The sequence below is a fragment of the Polyodon spathula genome, chromosome 4 (genome assembly GCF_017654505.1).
Source record: "Polyodon spathula isolate WHYD16114869_AA chromosome 4, ASM1765450v1, whole genome shotgun sequence".
Classification (NCBI taxonomy): domain Eukaryota; kingdom Metazoa; phylum Chordata; class Actinopteri; order Acipenseriformes; family Polyodontidae; genus Polyodon; species Polyodon spathula.
In genome coordinates, this window is record NC_054537.1 from 9362923 (window position 1) to 9376425 (window position 13503).

Below are 13503 nucleotides of genomic sequence, written 5' to 3' on the forward strand. Positions count from 1 at the left end.
CTTATGACAAGCAGCCAACCTGTTCCATATGCATCTGCATCATAATCTTCAAAAATCCCAGACTGTCTGAGGATGTTCGAGTCGTGTGCTGAACCAGATAGCTGGCGACCACGTCAAGAACCCTCAGTTTCACATTACACCATTTGTACACTAATGGAGTGTTAAATAATGCAGTGTGCACAGCAACTTCACTAGACCTGGCACTGCATGACGCCTACCAGTAAGAGGCTCTAGATGAGATGTGATCTCCTCATACAAGGCTAGCATGAGCTTTGTGCTCAATTTGTATCTAGTTATAACCTCCTAGTATGTCTGCCTGGTCTGAAATCCTCTCTCCCTGACTCTTCCTCTCACTCTCCTGTGCAGCTCTTCTGCCCTCATTTGCACTCTTCTCCTGGTTCTGTGACACTGCCTGGTTTCAATAACTGGTACTTTTAGCACACGCTGAGGCACCTAGTAAAGTTAGCACCCTTAATATGGTTTGCAAATCAAATTCCTCCCTCATGGTATTTTGTGATGTAATTAGCATACATTTCCACAAATTAACATTACTCATTATATTTAAATGACTCAAAGACAGTACTTTTTCCACATGCTTTTTATCATTTGCTAGGTTATCTGCCACTGGTTAGTGAACACAGCAGGTATACAAAGCACGCAGTAAAGGGGTTTACTGAGTGCACAACACCTTACCGCTATTTAGTGAATGAGTTATCATTGTATTCATTTACGGTATATGTGCAGACTTTTTTTTATTAGTTTAAGTTTCTAATTTGTGTTATGAGGACTGAACTCCTCTCTAACGCCCGTGGTTTTTCAGGACATGTTGAAGTTACACTTCTAGAGGAGGATCTTGAAAGTCTAAAATATAAGAATATAACATAATATAATTAACAGGAGTAGCAAGTTGTAGTAAGGGTTGTGAACAGCTGGTTCGAAACATGTTCATCAAACCTTGCAAAACAAGCTCACCTCCCTCTGTATCTACTATAGGGATACTGTACGGCTAACATGATTGGCTATCGGTGGGCACAGGTGACAACTGCTGGGACCTAAGCCTCTGACTGAATGAAACAATATTGGAAGGTATAGATGTAAGTGTTGAGGTTATTTGTAAAGTCGATTAATATATGCTCAGAAAACAATATGAAGAGAGTAGGCTAGCCCAGCCAATCACAATTCATGTAAACATACTGTATATTAATAAAATCTGCTGGAGACTGAATTTAAAAATCAAAACCACAGTGCAATGTTATCCTGTATTTCACTCATGTTTTAGTTCCATCAGTTACCAAGAAATATCATAAACCCATTGACTTCACTGGCCAGACAACAGAAATCTGTTGGTTTCTTGATGTTTGAAAGAAATCAGTGGTGCTATATCTGTCTGTGGGTCATTTCACAGTGCGCTAGTGTGTGGTTTAAACTGCTTGCAGAAAAAGACACCATAGTTTTTGTGTTCAATGAGTGCACTTTAACAGCTGTGTCGAATCTTTAAAAACATTGCAGTACTGTTTGTCTCACAAGTGTCAGTTGTATTAATGCTGCTCTTAATCAAAGTAAATAATTACAATGCCTCTCACCTACAGTACACATTTCTCAGGGGCTCAATCCTCCTGCCACAGTGGAATCTCGATTGCATAATTTGCTAATCCTTTGAAAAATCCTTTTAACTGTCATGCTGGAGAGCCCTACTGCTTGTTCAGTCACTCCTGCGTTAGAAATAACCTGATTACTGACCCAAACAAAGGAACATTTTTACCTGTGGGTTTATTGGAGTTAAAACTAATGAAACAATTCCATAAATGTTATTTTTCATGGACCTATTCATCAATACTGTAGGTAGGTTAAAGAGAATATGTTACTGTTTTACTTTGTAGGTCATTTCACCTCAGCAGTGTCGTGGGTCGCTGTCTTTAGAGAAAGCAGACAGCTGATTTATGACAGGAAGTAGGACAGATTAAGTTATTATTATTATTATTATTATTATTATTATTATTATTATTATTATTTAGTCATTTAGCAGATGCTTTCATCCAAAGCGACTTAGAGACTTGGGGGTGAACTATGCAGAGTCACTTACACAGGACCTCGGTTTTACGTCTCATCCAAAGGACAGAGCACAAGGAGGTTAACTGACTTGCTCAAGGTCACACACAGTGAGTCAGTGGCTGAGCTCAGATTGAACCTGGAATCTCCTGGTAACAAGCCCCTTCCTTTAACCACTAGATTACCTGCACAAATAGCTTTCTTATCCTAATATGGTACCAGATATAATTTAAAAAAAAATGTAAATATATGTTTTATATAGATCTGTGTATATTCGTTCCACTATTTTTGGCATTGTGCAATGAGATGTTTTCGATTTCTGTTCTTGAGGACAGAAATATAAAATTGATTTTGGCTTGTTTTTCCCCTAATATATTTTTAAAAAATCTAACAAATATTACACCCATTTATATTGCTTCGTTCTTTGCCAGAAGTTGCCGTGGCCATGGTTAGCATTAACCCCGTGTATTCTTAATTTCTTAATTAAAAGCCTGGATATAACGTTTCTTAGTTATCACCGATGTTACTAAGAGCCTGCAGTTGTAATTATTTAGATATTATTCCTATTACCTCACAGTGTGTTATAACAAGTTTATTAAAGTCAGTTAGATGAAGAAGGAGGTGTGTCTGCGCACACAGAAATGAAAACAAGGCATGATATCAAGCCGAGTTATTGTGTTTAAAAAAAATTAAAATAAATCGTCCCCACTCTCAGGTTAAGCATTTTACTATGAATATGGAACACAGGCTAGACCCTTGTTTAATTTAAAAATGTAACAACCAGTAAACTATATGTCACTATACTTAAGACAGTAACCTCACTATGAACCATTCTAGTTCAATGCCTTTATAGTCATGTACTGCAGGCTTTCAACGGAAATGGGATTATCACTTTACAGTAGAACCCTCAAGAAAGCAGAACTATGACAAGTTCTAATTTTATTTGGTGACTCTGTATAATATGATGACTAACAAGCAGGAAGCATTAAGGAGTATTTTCCTCAGTTAGTAACAAACTGTTATTATAGGTAATTATCATGGTAATACAAGTGGGGTATCTTGTCATTTGATCTGCTCTTTTCCTGTAACAATTTGCGTTAGTTTTCTGGCATTGACTGTGATCAATCCAATTCAATTATCAAAGGAGCGGTTACCATAAATCATGACCTACTCATGTCTAGACTAATTGTATGGGCCTTAATCCTAGAGGTCTAATGCACCACTCTGCTCACTCTGGGTTAAAATCAGCCTAAAGGGCTGTCTCTCTTCAAACACAGATATCAATAGAATACCACCACCATGCACATTTGTTAGGGTTACTACAGTTTCAGGTAAGACTATCCTCATCAACTCTACTTTCAATGCATTTGGGGGAATGTGTTTACTAGGTATTTATTAATATTCACCCATTAGCAAGCTGTTCTTTAATCTAGTTAATGGTTTGCAAGTCATTCAAATAAAAGTAGTAAGCAATTTATGTTTGACTACATGACACAACACACTCAAGCATAATGGTTTAGTCCCTAACTGTTGAACCATTTCAATATGATGTGACAATGTAATGTGTTCTATCAACACAAGCTGAGCACAATTAGGAATGCATGAATCGTACGAGGCTAGTTCTCCTTTTTGTGGAATCGATTCACCCCTCTTTAGGTTGAACGCCTTTAAGTCAAATCAATACAGAGGAAGGTATAAAGGCAGGAAAATCGAGAAGATCAATTATGTCAGAGGTTAAAGCAAAGGTTGTACATAAAGGTCAACTTCAGAGGAAATGCTTTGTGCCCAAGTGTGTTTGTTAACAGCTTTCCAATCAATAGGAGATGTGATCTTAAAAATCTTTCATTTAGTTGCTAACTGCAGTACAGTCAAAGGTCAAACCAAATGATTTGTTTAAATTGTACGTATTCTATCATAGTCTGACTGTAATTACATTCTACTCTAAATACAAACTGAATTTAAATGTACTCTGTATGTATATTACAGCATCCACTGCTGAAAATACCGAAAACCTAATCTGTATTACTATTTTTTTTTTAAGTATTCCTCCTTTCAAAGTTTGTAATGTGTAAGCACTGTCTACAAAAACAGTTCTTGAGAGACATGTACATGATAACATCGACCTTAGTCAAATGGTATACATTCAACAAAGCGCCAGGAATCTATTACATTTTGAAAAACTAAATGAAAAAAAAAATGAATACAGAACACTATTATTCAACAAATTACATTCCTGCTAAAATTGTGATATTGATTTTCAACACCTGTATTCTGGCAGCCACAGTATTTTTAGCAAACGTGAAATGAAACAATTTGTTCCTGATCTACCTTAGTTCTACAGATGTGCAGGACGTTTCTACAAGGCTGCATTTCACAGAATCTGAGTGGGAAAAATGAAAAACCGCCTGTTTAATATCTCATTAAATACGAGACAGAAAATGGAAAGTATATGCTGTATTATTGAGGCTGTAAAGCAGTCAAAAAAATTATGTAACGTATACATGCTATATGTGATTTTGCCAATAAAAATGTTAAATTACATGTTATATCTCTCTCTATGTCTGCAATACAACGCTATTACATGGACTGACATAAATGGACTGTAAACAGGCAGTCGAATAGACAGGCTTCAATACAAGTTTCAAGTAATAGAAAGCACCTGAGACAAAACTGAAAGAGAGGGGATGATGGGAAGACAAGGCAGTAAACAATACATCTAACAAGCAGTGTTGTGTGATGCACTGTAGTTAGGAAATATGTCCCCTGTCAGTGAAATGAGGCTAAAAGCTCTAAAACCAGGAGCGCAGACTATTGCATAGTGGTTAAGATGTTGAGTTGCAGTGTGCCAGAGAGAGAGAGAGAGAGAGAGAGAGAGAGAGAGAGAGAGAGAGAGAGACCAAACAGCTCATTGCTGATTTAAGCATTAATCCAAATAATTGTTTATTGGCTATTACCTAAAGCCCAATGTAACTAATGTGCAAGAAAATATAATTCAATTGTACTGTAAACACGGCTTTGAGCTTTGTGGAATTACAGACCATTCCATTAACAAAGAAATGATTGAAACGTCAATCAAATACATTGGAATACAGACATGCCTATGATCTTTCATAATAAACAAAAACTGTGATATATTTCCTCTCTGTGCTTTGATATTTTTTCATACTTTATTTTTCCACATTTGATTGCTTAGGCTTTCTTTTGGCTTTGACTTATATAACATGAGTTATATAAGTTACGACTTTACAAACATCACGCCTGTGCAGAACAAACAGAATATCAGGCACCACGTTGTTTTTTTCTTAATCAACTATATAACACACATATTTATATACAGTTTACAAACATGAACAGAAAGAACTTTTTTAAATGTATGCCATATATACTTCCATTGATCTTAATCTCCATGTGGCAGAGCAAAGCTCTGCCCTTTAAATTGGCAGGGATGGGGTTAATTTCCCCTACCTGCCTGGGTTTATTATGTTCAGGTGGCTGGGGTTGATTAGTTGATTAGGTTGATTAACAATCAATCAGTGCCCAGCCACCTGACATAAAAGGAGGCCTCTGCTTCTCATTTGAAAAGAGGGAGCTGAGGAAGCAGGTTGGTGTTTGTGGTTTTTTGTATTTGTGAATCCAGTGAAGGCATTGCCCAGCCTGGAAACCTTTATTTTTGTGAGTGTATTTTTGGTTTATTTTGTGTTTAAATTGCTTTGTTTTTGCCCTTGTGCCCTTTCATTTTTGTGTTTATAATAAAATAGTTATTTTTTTGAAAAAAAAAAAAAAAAAAAAAAAAAAAAAAAAAAAACAAACACCAACCTGCTTCCTCAGCTCCCTCTTTTCAAATGAGAAGCAGAGGCCTCCTTTTATGTCAGGTGGCTGGGCACTGATTGATCGTTAATAAACCTAATCAACTAATCAACCCCAGCCACCTGAACATAATAAACCCAGGCAGGTAGGGGAAATTAACCCCATCCCTGCCAATTTAAAGGGCAGAGCTTTGCTCTGCCACACTCCACCATTTGCAATGGACATCACTTCCAATATTATGTTTGCAGTAAGTGAATGAGAGGGTGTGTAACCAAGCAGATTTTGAATAATTTGTTTTATTTGAGCTATTATACTCTACAGCTTGATCCTTACTAACCATACGTACACAAAGCATTTTAAAATAATTGGTCTTTCAGCATGACCATACAGGATGTAACCACACAACAGCAAGACCACCACAATTGTTGCCTGTGCACCCTTAATTGGATCAACCCTTGTTCTGGTTTGCAGACATGTTCTGCTGTCATCATACCAAGTTTTCACTCTAAAATTGTACTGTTGTCTTTTATGACTCTCCGTTTTCATAAGAAAATCAATCAACTTGCTTTGTCCAGGAGGCAGTAGCAGAATGAAGTGCGGAGGGCAAGACAGACTCCTCTATTCATTACTGGAGGCAGAGGCGCTCATTATTCTTAGAAGACAGTGTTATTCAATCCTCTCAGGGTGTCTTAGGGATGCCTGCAATGCCCCTTGCTTTTTGTTTTGCTGCAGAATAAACCACTGCTTTAATTAGATTAATAATGGAACTTGTCCAAGCTAGCTTAATTACACTCATTTATTTTTCTCAGAGGAAAAGATACTGCAAATTGATTTTCCTAGCAAGCCACCAAAAAGTGTAGAAAGAAGTAGTTTCCTACGACAACAAAAATAACAATACAGTTATAAATTACCAGCAATATAATGCATTTCATATTCATTTGGAAAGCTGACCCTCTGGGGAAATCTTTTAATTACTGTACTATTAATGAAAACAATAACATATTAATTATGCAAACAGTAAAGCAAAAAACCTTCTATCTGCAGTATTCATCTTCTATTTAAGTTACACAGCATATAGCTACATACACAACCACCACAATGAACTAGACACATGGCAATGAACTATTTTGAAATGCTGTATTGTAAGAATTCATTCTCTAGTGCTCAGAATGATCAGATCTCAAACCTCACTGTCTAGCCTCCACAACCACCTGTTTCACATCCTCTGTTTCCACAATGTTCACACTCATGATAATGTCAGTAACTGGGCTACTTTGCACCGTGTTCATTGAGACACAAAAGCTTTAATCACATGTAGCACTATATGGGTATAGTTATGTGTCAAATCAGAAATGTGAGCATTAACATTCATATTTCAGGGGACCACGGTTATGATAATAACCTAACGTTCCCTTTCAAGTATGAAATTTGACCATTACGCTGTGGGTGAGTGCACCAAAGGCGTTGCAAGGGCAAGCCAAGAGGCTGCCTTGTGCGTTACCATACAGAACCCCAGTAGCAAATAGCTAGGGCTAAAATACTGAGGGAGAACTCACCTCTATGCCAGTGTTGTAAGGGTTGACTGGGAAGCTGCCCTTAACACCAGGGTTTTAAGAACCACGACATTAAGTCTGTAGAACCTAGTAAAGGTATGGGGAGTAACCCACACTGCTGCAATGCAAATGTCTTTGACAGATGCAGTCTGGAATAAAGCCCACAAAGTTGCCATTCCCCTGGTGGAAGGGTGTGGCAAGGATCTTGGTGGTGATGTTAGACCAGGAAGAGAGACACCGGTCTGCGAGGTAGGAAGCGCTGCTGCGCATGTTTATTAATTCAATAACATTTTTTAACAAAACAAAACGGCATAGTGGCCAAAACAGACAGATACACAAAACAGTAAACCAAACAAGAAACATGCTGGTTTAAAGTCACCACGAGTAGCAATTGATTTCTCTTTTCACTCACGTTTCTCGTTCTTACTCTCTGAACACCCAAACACGAGTGAGAGATTTTCCTCTCTTTTATGCAGCTGTGCCTGGACTTGATTGCTTCTTAATCATTCAGTCGGATCCAGACAGAGTCTGCATCTGAACTATTTTGGCAGAGAAGGCAATTAACCCTTCCCTGCCAGGTTTAAACACCTGTGCCCAAATACATACATACATACATATTACATAATAACAACACATAACAAAAGACAAAATATGCATGGGGGAAGGGTGTACTCCGTCACACATCTCCCTCCTTGTGTGCAGCACACACAGCCTCAAAGGCTACCTCCTCCCTTAAGAACATAAGAACATTTACAAACGAGAGGAGGCCATTCGACCCATCTTGCTCATTTGGTTGTTAGTAGCTTATTGATCCCAGAATCTCATCAAGCAGTTTCTTTAAGGATCCCAGGGTGTCAGCTTCAACAACATTACTGGGGAGTTGGTTCCAAACCCTCACAATTCTCTATGTAAAAAAGTGCCTCCTATTTTCTATTCTGAATGTCCCTTTATCTAATCTCAATTTGTGACCCCTGGTGCTTGTTCCGTTTTTCAGGTCAAAAAAGTCCCTTGGGTCAACATAAACTCTTAGGTCTTTTTCATAGATTCCTTCTTCAATTTCAGTATCTACCATATGATGTTTATAATGCACATTTTTATTGCCTGCGTGCAGTACCTTACACTTTTCTCTATTAAATGTCATTTGCCATGTGTCTGCCCAGTTCTGAATGCTGTCTAGCATTCTGAATCCCTACTGCGTTCAGTTTGAGAATGAATCTTTTGTGCGGGAATTAAAGGCGCAACAGTCTCGTTCCAGGTCCTGGCCCCTGAATGGAGGTTCTAATGGGTCCACAGACGGCAATGTTGTCAGAGGAAATGCTGTCAGCGGAAATGCTGCCAGTGGCAAGGCTGAATCCTCCAGCAAAGGCAAACTCGGCAGCGGAAACACTGCCAGTGTCCATGCTGGCAGCAGCAATGATGTCAGAGGAAATGCTGACAGCGCACAGGCTGGTTCCTTAATCTTGATGCTTCTGAGGTGACCTTTACAGGTTTTACGTAATTTTGTTATCTACACGGATTTATATGTTTGGCATGCTGACACGGTACAGCCACAATGTGCTCCCTTGTATTGGAATGGTGGGCCTGTTCTTACATGCCGAAAAATTTGGGCTTCATAATGCGTAGGCCAACATGTTGAAGTACTTTACAAGAGTAACCAAATGTTTAAAACTAAAAGTTAATATCTTTAAAGTGGTTAAAACATTCATACGCTCTTTATTAGTATTCCAGTTTGTTTACATTTGTTAGCCTTGAGTTTAATCGAAGTTAAAGGAGCACTGTGCCTTTAAGAAATGAATAATTTGAACAGAGGTAGGTGACGTCACAGATGACATGTGAATATGTCAATGGACTTTTAAAAATGTGTACCGTCCGTAGTTGTTGCTTATTACAAAGACAAGAAATAAAAGACAATATATCTAAAAAGCTTTACCATCACTGAAAGAGACTCTGCTTCAGCAAGCCTCTCCATGAGTAGAAAATAGTTTACTGTTTGTACGTATTAAATAAATAATACATATTGCTTTATTAAACATTTAACTCAAACTGTGGCTAAAAAAAGTAGGCTAAAGAAGTCTTGTGCATGTTTCGTTTAAGGGGCAACAAACACAACATATATTATGATAAGAATAGGAATAATACATATAATAATATTTGAGACTGTAAATTATTAATTTTAAATTATTCAGTGTTGTGTGCAAGTGTTCGATATATGAGGTCAGTGGAGCGTCTTGAGGCATGTACTGTTTTTTTTGTTGCAAATATCAGGATGTTTAGTATTATTTATTTATTTTTTTTACTGTTTGCTTAATACGCGATAGCTTTCGACAAGTTCATAGTTGACTACAAAATCCGGTCCTGCGAAAGTCTTGCGATGTGATTTATAGCTGGAATTGAGTAGATTTGGACAGGCCAAACCATCCCCCTTCTCAACCTACTTGTAGTCAACAAGCAACAGCTGCTTTTTGAAGGGTAAAAAGGGCTTGTTTTGGTTCTGTGAGATTTCGCTTGGAATTTCGCTTGTGTTTTGTTACCGCGAATGATTTCGCGTCCTCGTTCGCCAAGTGCTAACTTTGATTTGGTCCGGCCCTAAGTGTAAATACCCTAAAACCAGGTACTCGTCCACTGAAAAAATTCACCCCAGACCTTTTATTTCTTACCAAGGTATGAATTACAATTTTTATCACCCAATAATGCTGGAAATGTAATCTTGAAGTTTTTATATTTCCTCAGTGGCTATTATAATATTCAATTACATCCTTTCAGAGTGCAAAGATGAATGCAGACATCTTGTTTGAAAATGACAATGATTCAGCATTAGTCTCCCACTATCCAGCAAGTCTATAACAAACTCAAGGTCAAATGTATTGATCTCTTAGGAAAGATGGCCAAAGCAGCTCCTTTGTGAACATGCTGAAACCAACAAAGTACACTCTACCAATTGGTATTTACAATTACTACAAACTACTCTAGAATATGAATTGTGCAAATAGGGTGACCTTTGGAGAACAGAGGGGAGAGATATTCCTATTCACGACTAATCAACGGTAACCAGGTATTTCATTTTCTTATTAACTTTTTAAACTGCATTTTAATATGAATTCTAAACTAGTAAAGCACAGTTGGCTTAAAAGTATTCTTAAACTGATCCACATGTCATATTCCTCAAAGGAAAAATACATCAGTATCTTTTTTTTTTAATCTTTCTTATGTCTGTCATCATATTGAGCTGCAACAGATAAAATACTTCAAGGGCTGGGCCGTCAGTTTAAGAGGCCCAGTCAGACCCCTGTCACTCTTTCTGTAATGGCACTTTATCAATTGCCCCTCAGGCAATGCAATTTCGTTTCTAAATTGTAAGCAGGTGCTAGAAGATTGTCAAAACAGGCAAGCCCTGTGGTTTGATTTGTATCCATAACTGAATAAAATAAAGTGGTCTGTTGAATTACGCCAACAACCTGCAGTGCTCTGATAATATTCTCCCCACTGCCTGGTAGTAAATGTTACCTCAGGGTGGACATGGGGCCTTTATCACCAAAAAACAGCACTATCGATTTCCTGAGTCAATGCTGCATAAACTCTCTAAATACCGTTTTGACAGGTAGACAGAAGAGGAGGCAGGTAAAATGGAGGTGTGGTGCTCGCAGTGTGAATGCTCCCCGGCTGTGTTGTGAGGAGAATGCAAATGTGTCACTCCTGCGTTAATCATCCCATGACTGGTCTCAATAAGCTGTTTCATTTTTCAGTTTTTAACGACTGCAAATATCACAAGGTCTCCATGGCAATTGATCCTGTGCATTAATAAGGACTTCAAGCACATCAATTTACTTCTTGTTACTGGGAGGAAGACAAATGTCCTGTGGCTTCCCTGGTCTTAATCTCAGAACAGGCAATTGCATGTTTTTGTAATCAGAGCTTACTATACATTTAAAGTGTGTGGTTTTTTTTTTTTTTTGCTTGTGTTTTTTATGTTGGTGTTTCACATTACTGGTGCTTCACATTATTTATCATTCCATGGACCTAACAGTTTTTCAAAATCACATTGCAAGTTAAAAGACTATTAAAAGCAAATTCGCATTATGCATACAACAACATAATTCAACATATCTCTCACCTTTTCCTGTTGACACAAATTACATCGGACAACAAAAAAAAAAATAAAGACAAACTTGTTGCAGACTTCTCACATTAAATCAATAATGTCTTGGCTACATACGGTGGCTCTTACACCCTATTAAAAGCATTATGACAAACCTCACCCCCTCTCTACAAACACTAATTGAGGTCAATAACTCTTCCAGGAAAATGTGTTAATAACAGCTAAAATATGAACTCATTAGGGGAGAAACATACATTTGCAGACATTTTGATTGGTCGTATTTAATCAGTTATTATCCCTTTGACTGTGGATTGCATGAGAAGAAATAACACTACAGCTGTGTTATGAAGATACAGGATGTGAGCTACAGTCATTGGAGTAGCTAGAGGGGTGGTTTTAGGGGTTTGAACCCCTCCCCCTGAAATTCATTATTCAACTATGTGGAACAAAATAAAAATACCAGCCATGTGCGAAAATCGTGATCCATCACCAGATACCCCCCTCCCGAAACGAAATCCTAGGGATCCATCACCAACACCCCAGTGTCTAAATGGATGTTATTTTTGTCAAAGATTTTTGTCAGAGATCATTTATCAAGTTACTGTATGCACAATGAAAGGTAACAGTGCTTCTGGTTTGACTTATTACTGTACTTGCTGAATGTTCTTGTTTGCTTGTTGCTCTTCTCAGATTTGTAGGGGCACTGCACTACTCGGATTCTAAAAACCTGAAGTGCTTTTGGTACCTGATTTAGCAGGAACTGCAGGAATGGAAGCCTACAACACCCTGCGGATTCATTTTAGATCCTGGCAATCAATCAAAGCTTTCAATTCTGAAGTACAGTACCTTGACAAACAATATTAGTACTGTGACCTCTTGCAGTTTATTGGTCCATTAAATAGATGTGTAGCATCTGGAGTGTACAGTATATGATTCTACAGAGTGTACAGCAGTGTAGAACTTTTTCCACTTGTAGAATAAATGTGTACTATTAAAAGGTTTGTGTGGTTTTGGACTAAACAGAAGTGAGTGACTTTTCCTAAATTAAAATCATTGGTTTCTGATTTAATTACAGAATCATTTAGGTACAGAGGGACCAATTTACTGATTGTTTTAATCCAGTGTAACATCTCCATCACTTTTGTAAAACTACGATCATGTAAGAACTCTTTCAAAAATCAAAGTTGTTTCTTCCTGGTTCTACAACATTTCATTTTTTTTTTTTTTTTTTTTTTTTACTGCAGTAAATAGTCATAAATAGCCCTATATCCCAGCATGCCACTATTGGCCTTCAACAGAAGAGAAAGTTCACAATTGAACTTAAGTTTTCATTTTCTGCAAAGTAGAAGCAACAGAAATATGGTGCAAAATTATCCTAAGTGGTATTTTTAAGCAAGAAGAAATGTATTTTGATGCTAGATTTACCGGATACCCTCTTGTCAACAGCAATAGGCCATGAATTGGAACATGTTCAAAACAGGCGAGGGATAACAGGAAGGAGGAGCATTAATCAAGTAAAATGACTTTGAGCCAAATTGATGGTGCATGACAAGAATGATCATTACTGCTGGCAAAAGCTGAAGCCTGTTAAGTTTTACAGAATCCATGCAATTGAAGTCAAAGAGTTTCAAAATAACCTCCTGGTAGTGTGTTGTTTGTCACAGCTAATAAGTAATTAGGAACTGTGGGTGAAGTTTTAAAGTTCCAAAATATATTTACACTATTTCATTTCAAGCCAAGATGATGTTTAAATGGGAAGATGAAAGCTATCAAATAGAAGCCTTAGGTTTACGAGCACCTCTATTTTAATGTCTCTGCTTTTTAATTTTTATACTTGAATATGGTGCTGCTTTGTACAATTGATTTAAAAACTATCACTTAGGGTTGGTGTTTAAATAGTGTTTACATTGATTATTACTATAGGAATAATTTACAATATTCCCATACAGAAGTGTCTTCCAGGGCTTAATAAGGGTTAGGGTTATGATAAATCATGAA

General features: G+C 37.4%; 1 protein-coding gene across 1 annotated transcript in view; it reads right to left on the bottom strand.

Annotated features, from left to right (window-relative positions):
• LOC121314143 (plexin domain-containing protein 2-like) overlaps positions 1 to 13503 on the bottom strand; it is a 144715-nt gene that overhangs the window by 53507 nt on the left and 77705 nt on the right. The window lies entirely within an intron of this gene.